Source organism: Nycticebus coucang, chromosome 16 (genome assembly GCF_027406575.1).
Source record: "Nycticebus coucang isolate mNycCou1 chromosome 16, mNycCou1.pri, whole genome shotgun sequence".
Lineage (NCBI taxonomy): Eukaryota > Metazoa > Chordata > Mammalia > Primates > Lorisidae > Nycticebus > Nycticebus coucang.
In genome coordinates this window covers 37,984,376-37,991,089 of record NC_069795.1, presented here as the reverse complement: position 1 = coordinate 37,991,089, position 6,714 = coordinate 37,984,376, and the positions used below count along the sequence as shown (strand labels likewise).

The 6,714-nt window shown below is 39.6% G+C and overlaps 1 pseudogene; it reads left to right on the top strand.

The window, feature by feature from the left end:
• The first annotated feature begins 220 nt into the window (after nt 1–220).
• On the top strand, nt 221–3,711 carry LOC128567988 (26S proteasome regulatory subunit 8-like; annotated as a pseudogene).
• Nucleotides 3,712–6,714: the final 3,003 nt, after the last annotated feature.

Genomic DNA, 6,714 nt, shown 5'->3' with positions numbered 1-6,714 from the left:
ACAAGAAATCAGTGAAGTCTGGAGAAACTATAACTCGCTATCTAATCATCATTGTCATACATCAGAGAATGCCAAAAAGATAGTTTCTGAAGGGTAACCTTCAGCCAGCTCATTCTTAATTCAGAATCCTAGTATTCATTGTGATTTTGAATAATGAAAGTGAAAAGAGAAAATAGAATGGGGTGAATAATAACATTTGAAAATTGGAACTGGAGGGGAGATGGTACTTGATGGGCCAGAACAGATGGATCTGGAGAGGGGACAGCAGGAAGAGAACTTCACCATGATTATCTGTCCAAGATTGAAGAACTCCAGCTGATTGTGAATGAGAAGAGCCCAAACCTTCAGAGGCTGCAGTCTCAAAGAAATGAATGACATGCAAAAGTTCACCTGTTATGGGAGGAGCTATAGCTACTGCAGGAATAGGGCTCTTACCTAAGGGAAGTAGTCAAAACCATGGATAAGAAGAAAGCATTGATCAAGTTACATCCTGAGGGCAAGTTTGTCAAAAATGTAAACAGGAACATCAACATCAATGAGGTGACACCGAATTGCCAGGTGGCTCTAAGAAATGACAGCTACAATGTGTCTCAGAGATGTCTTATTCAGATTGAGTCATGCTAGGGTTTTGAAACTGTTTGCTATCTGAGTTTCAGAATCTCTTGGCAGGTCTGGGAAGTTCTCTTTGATTATTTCATGAAGTAGAGCATCTGGGCCTTTTGAAGCCACCTCATTGCCTTCAGGAATTCCTATAAAGAAATGTTAGTTTTCTTTGAATTATCCCAGAGCTCTCTGAGAGAATGATCTGTTTTTGCTCTCCACTTCTCTTCCTCTTTGAGCATTTGGGAGCGTTCAAAAGCTTTGTCTTCAATGTAAGAAATCCTTTCTTCTGCCTGCTCCATTCTGTTCCTGAGGGATTCTACTATATTTCTCAGATCTTTCAGGCCTGAAAGTTCTTGTCTGAATGTGTCAAAATCTTTAGTGATTTTGTCTTTGAATTCATTGAATTCTTGAGACAACTTTTGAAATGCTCCTTGAATTTCTAATTCTAACTTTACCTCCATTCTATTAATTTTATTAGCAATCCAAATTCTGAATTCAATTTCTGACATCTCAGCCATTTATTTATGAATGGGATCTTCTGGTATATCCACCATGTCATTCCTTGAGGGAGTTGATGTACTCTGATTATTCATGTTGCTGGAGTTTTTCTGCTCATTCTGCCCCATGATTATTTTACACCTTTGGCTAGATGAACAGATAAGGTGAACTTGGGTTGCGGGCTCCTGGAGTAGGAATTAATCAGACCTTTGCCCAAGACTGGTATCTATACCTTTCCCCCTAGAGCTTTGCAAAGCACCCCTACATTGCTATGGCCTGAAACACTGGGGACCTGCTTAGTGTAGTGGGGCTAAGTGGCTCTGTCTTGTTTTCAGCTGGTCTCTGTCCACTCCTAGTGAATCAGTACCTCTGGGTTGAACTTTCAGCTGTGGAGAAATATCAGCAATTAAGTCACCCCTCCCCCCAAAGGCAACAATTGGAAAAGGAAAGTCAAACCTTCCCACAACCACACACTCAGGGTATCACTTTGGATAGTCCTCAGGTGATTGGCCCATGTCAAGAGTTCCAAATCAATTGTCCCAGTCAGGACCCAGCCTCAAGTGGGAGATTTCAAAAGGTTTCCAGAAATTAGAAAGCAAGAGTCTGCTGGCAACTCGAGTATGACTCACTCCAGTGCTCCATGGAGTCAGAAGGACCCACCCAGCAAATGAATTGGTCTGGGAAGGTTGATGCCTCCTTTCCCACCTTGCACCTCTGTCACACCCAGTCACTGATAACCACGCGGGGTTGTACCCAGTTCCCTCCAAGGAGAAGATGCTCTAGGCTTTTGTGCCTGCCTAAGTCTCAGAGAGATCTATGTCTCCTCAGCCAGGCCACTGCACTCTGCCACCAGCCGGCAGGGGGAGCTGAAACCTGCAACCTCGGGTGCTTAAGGTTTCAGTTTAAGTGAACTGATGGGGCGGTTCACTCAGTTCCAGCCCCACCCAAGATTGATGTTGCTGCCACTTATATTCTGGCAGAATTAGTGATTTTTCCCTGGCTATATTCCCCTGTGGGCCAGGTTCTGTTTGAGTTCACAGAAACTGCGGCTCAGTGCTGCCCTGTGCTGCTGCCGTTGGGCCAATTCTCATGGACCTGGTGTCTCTGTCTCATCTGCACTCTGTGTTGGGGTGGGCATGTTTAGAGTGCACACTCAGCTCTCAATTCTTGCCTCTCCCTGGGCTGGTGCAGTTGCCAGTCCTGACTCCATGGAGCACCTGCTTTTGTCTCAGCTATGTTCCCCTGGGGACCAGATGCTTCTTAGGCTCATTAAAGCAGCACTTCTGACTCAGCCCCACCCTGGGAGGTTATGCAGTCTTAAAAAAAGATGGAGGGTGGCGCCTGTGGCTCAAGGAGTAGGGCGCTGGTCCCATATGCCAGAGGTGGTGGGTTCAAACCCAGCCCCAGACAAAAAAAAAAAAAAAAAAAAAAAGATGGAGAGTTTACCTCTTTCATGATTACATGGGTGGAGCTGGAACATATTCTTCTTAGAAAAGTATCTCAAGAATGGGGGGAAAAAGTATCCAATGTACTCAGCTTTACTGTGAAACCAATTTATAGCTTTCATATGAAATCTATAATCCAACTATAGCCCAAGAAGAAGGGAAAAGAGAAGACAAAGAGAAGGGAGGGGAGGAAAATGGGTGGAGGGAGGGGAATTGGTGGGAACACAACTATGGTGCATTTTACAAGGGCATATGTTAAATTTACTAAGTGTAGAGTATAAATGTCTTAACACAATAACTAAGAAAATGTGGTAAAGACTATGTTAACCACTTGATTAAAATATTTTAAATGGTATATAAAACAAGCATTGTACCCATAATTGTATTATTGTACACAGCTATGATTTAATAAATAAAAACAAAAAATAAAAGAAAAAAGAAAAAGCAAAGAAATGACAGCTACAAGATCCTACCCAACAAAATGGATGCACTGGTATCACTGATGATGTTGGAGAAGATGCCAGACTTGACTTATGAGATGATTGGTGGACTGAACAAGCAGATTAAGGAAATCAAAGAAGTAATCATGTTGCCTGTTAAGCATCCTGAGCTTTCTGAAGCACTGGGCATTGCACTGCCCAAAGGAGTGTTGCTGTATAGACCCCCTGGCACTGGGAAGTCACTGCTGGCCCTGGCCATGGCTCATCATACACACTGTACCTTCACTCGTGTGTCTGGTTCTGAGTTGGTACAGAAATTCATCAGGGAAGGGGCAAGAATGGTGAGGGAGCTGTTTGTCACTTTGTGGACTTCTCACAGCTGGAGGGGGATCTGGAGGGGATAGTGAAGTGTAACACATGATGCTGGACATGCTTGCCCAGCTAGATGGCTTTGAGGTCACCAAGAACATCAAGGTTATCATGGTTATGAATAGGATTGATACCCTGGATTTAGCCCTGCTTTACCCAGGGCACATTGACAGAAAAATTGAATTCCCACCCCCCAACAAGGAGGCCCATCGGGACAGTCTAAAGATCTATTCTTGGAAAATGAATCCGTGGGAACGCTGAGGCCATGTCACCCAGGAGGACTTTGAGACAATGGTAGCCAAGGGCATGCAGAAGGGTAGGAGAAAAACATGTCTATCAAGAAACTATGGAAGTAAACAGACATCTTTTGTGTTGATCCCTCAAATAAAGCTGTGGAACAAGCAAAAAAAAAAAAAAAGAAGAAGAAAAAAAAGGAACTGGGCTTATTTATAAAATATTTCCTAATTTTTTCTCCTCTTTGGTCAGACTTGAAGTTAAGTTTGCTTAACTTTGAGGCAACATGGGATTAATAAAATTTTATAAATTTCATAAAATTTTATAAAATTCAGAAAGCCAAATTGTTTTTTGTCTGCTTTATTAATTCTGCTAAATTTAAAGGGCTATATCTATTGAAAGGAGGATTTCAGTGCTGCAGTTTCAGAGTATCATTTGCCATTGCTAATTTTATTTTACTGGATACTTTATCACACCTCAACTACAACCAAAAAATAGCTGGGTGTGTGGCAGGCACCTGTAGTCCCAACTGCTTGGGAGGCTGATGCAAGAGAATTGCTTAAGCCCAGGAGTTGGAGGTTGCTGTGAGCTGTGATGCCAGGGCATTTACCCAGGGCAATAGCTTGAGGCTCTGTCTCAAAAAAAAAACAAACAAAAAACAAACAAACAAAAAACCCAAAACCCTGAAATATGGAAATGTCTTGTTTGGGTGATATATATCTTTATATAAGAACAAAAATAACCTTTACATTTGAAACCTTCTGTGGTAGACAGACTTCTAATGTGGCCTACAATGATTTTCATCCAGTTTTCAAACCATTTTATAATTCTCTTTTCTTGGATGTGGCCTGGATCTAGTGACTTCCTTACAACCAATATAATATAGCAAAAGTCATGAGATATCACTTCCATGATTGTTGCAAAATATGGTGACTTCATCGTGCCAACAGATTATCTCTTGCTGCTTTTGTTAAAAACAAGTTACTATATTGAAAAAGCCCATGTAATAATGTGCTGAGAGGCACTTTTGGCCCAGAGCTAGTAAAAAAATAAATGTAGGTTCTCCATTCAACAACCCTTGAAACGCTGAACTCCACTAACAACCATTTAAGCTAACATGGAAATGGACGTGTCCCCAGTGAAGCCTTGAGATGACTCCCCACTCTTGGCTATGTAGTCATGAATAGTCATTGTTGCTTTTTGTGAAATCTTGAAGCAGAATACCCAATAAAGAAGGGCTCATATTTCTGATCCACAGAAACTGTGAAAGAATGTATGGTTTTTTCAGGTACTAATATTTAAAGTAATTTTTCACACATTAATAGATAACTAAGACAACTTTTAAGACCTTCAACCTAGCATTATATGATTTCCTTATGCGTGCTACTCTACTCTATGCCAGAAGAGTCGTTGTCATAAGATATCATTTGCAAAGATCACTCAAGTTGAAATCTTTGAAGGTAAAGATCAATCTTCCAACAGCACATCCCCAAATTGAACAGAAATTTGATTTAAATTTTGGCTTCATTCTCCTCTTGTTTGAGAGAGGAGTTATATCAAATCTGTGCAGATCTTATTGTTTCAATATAATCACTATCACTTAGAACAGACCCATGTCAAATACCTATAATGATATATGTATTTCCTTTCACAAATTTATACTAGGAATTATATAGTAAATAATGAATTCAATTTAATTGTCATTGTCCTTCACTGGCTAATTTCTGTTTTTGTGGTTTTCGAAAAACATTGCCTCGATTTTCCTGATGAGCTTTATCTAGATGCTTATTTTCTGTGTCATTACTTCCTGGGAATGTTTTCAGTCAGAAAGGAAAAAAAAATATTTAAAATATACTTTCCACCAAGATATCCACTCTATACATTATTTAAGCATTTCTGTTCTAGCTTCCATTAGTTGATCGTGCCCTTTTAAATCGTAGTTTAAACAATGATGTCTCTGTATCTAATAATTTGTGATAAATTTCTCCCCACAACAGAAACTGAAGGCTGAAAATATTCCTCATGGTTCCCTTTAATCATTACTCAATGATTGTGTCAGTGACGGGTATACAGAATTGAAAATTTTCTAAGCTAACTAAACCTGACTCAGCAGGGCTTGGTGAATCTAGCCATAAGGGATAAAAGGGAAAAGGCAGGGGACTCCATATGCCTATAGGGAAACACCTGTTTGAAAGTCTTTTCTTAACTGACTTGGTCTGGTCCTGTGAAACATTGAAAACCATTTGCGTGTAAAATCACAGCCTAAGAAGCAAAGAGCAGAAAGACCTGAATCTGTCTTGTTTGATTTCAAATAAATAATAATCCTGGCCTAGAAAAAAGTGAGACCTATTAACATGAGGCCAGCTGTGAGTTATAATTTGCCTGTTTTTTTCCTTCTATTTTTTTCTGTCTGTCTGTATGTGTGTGTATGTGTGTGTGTGTGAGAGAGAGAGAGACAGAGAAGCAGACCAACAGAGAGAAGGGTGCACGGTATTTGAAACTTAAGAGAAAGAGGATCTTGGGACACCACTTGCTTTCCCTATTTTCCTAATGCTGTATAAATACTTAAAAATATATGTATATATTTTGGGGTCTTCAATACCAGGTTAGGTGACATAAGGTTGTCACATGATTCCAGGTGATTTGTTCTAATACCAACTACATATTTTTAGCAAATAAAAACACTTTCTCTGTTATTTTCCACTTTTTAATGCTTTCATCTTCAATTTATGCTTTCTGCCACAGGTGGCGGCAGAGTCTCATGGGTCCAGGATAGTGAGCGTGCTGATGTGAGATCCAAATTTATCAACTCAGCTCACACATCTTTTAAAAACACATTTTCATTTAATTCAATTTTACTTTTAAACTAGGCTTTCTAATCATGAAAATAATACATAATATACTATAAATATTCATATAGGATAACAAGTAATGATAAGTAGAAGTTGTTTCACTATGACACTAGCAGATTCATAAGACCGTTTCTGGGTGTAAGAACTTTTAAACTATTTAGCTATCTTTCCATATAATTTCCATGTGCATATCAGAATGTTTCAGATATAAATGAGATTATATTTTCACACTGTTGTTGAACTTGACTTTTAAAATTAAGAGCACATCACCCA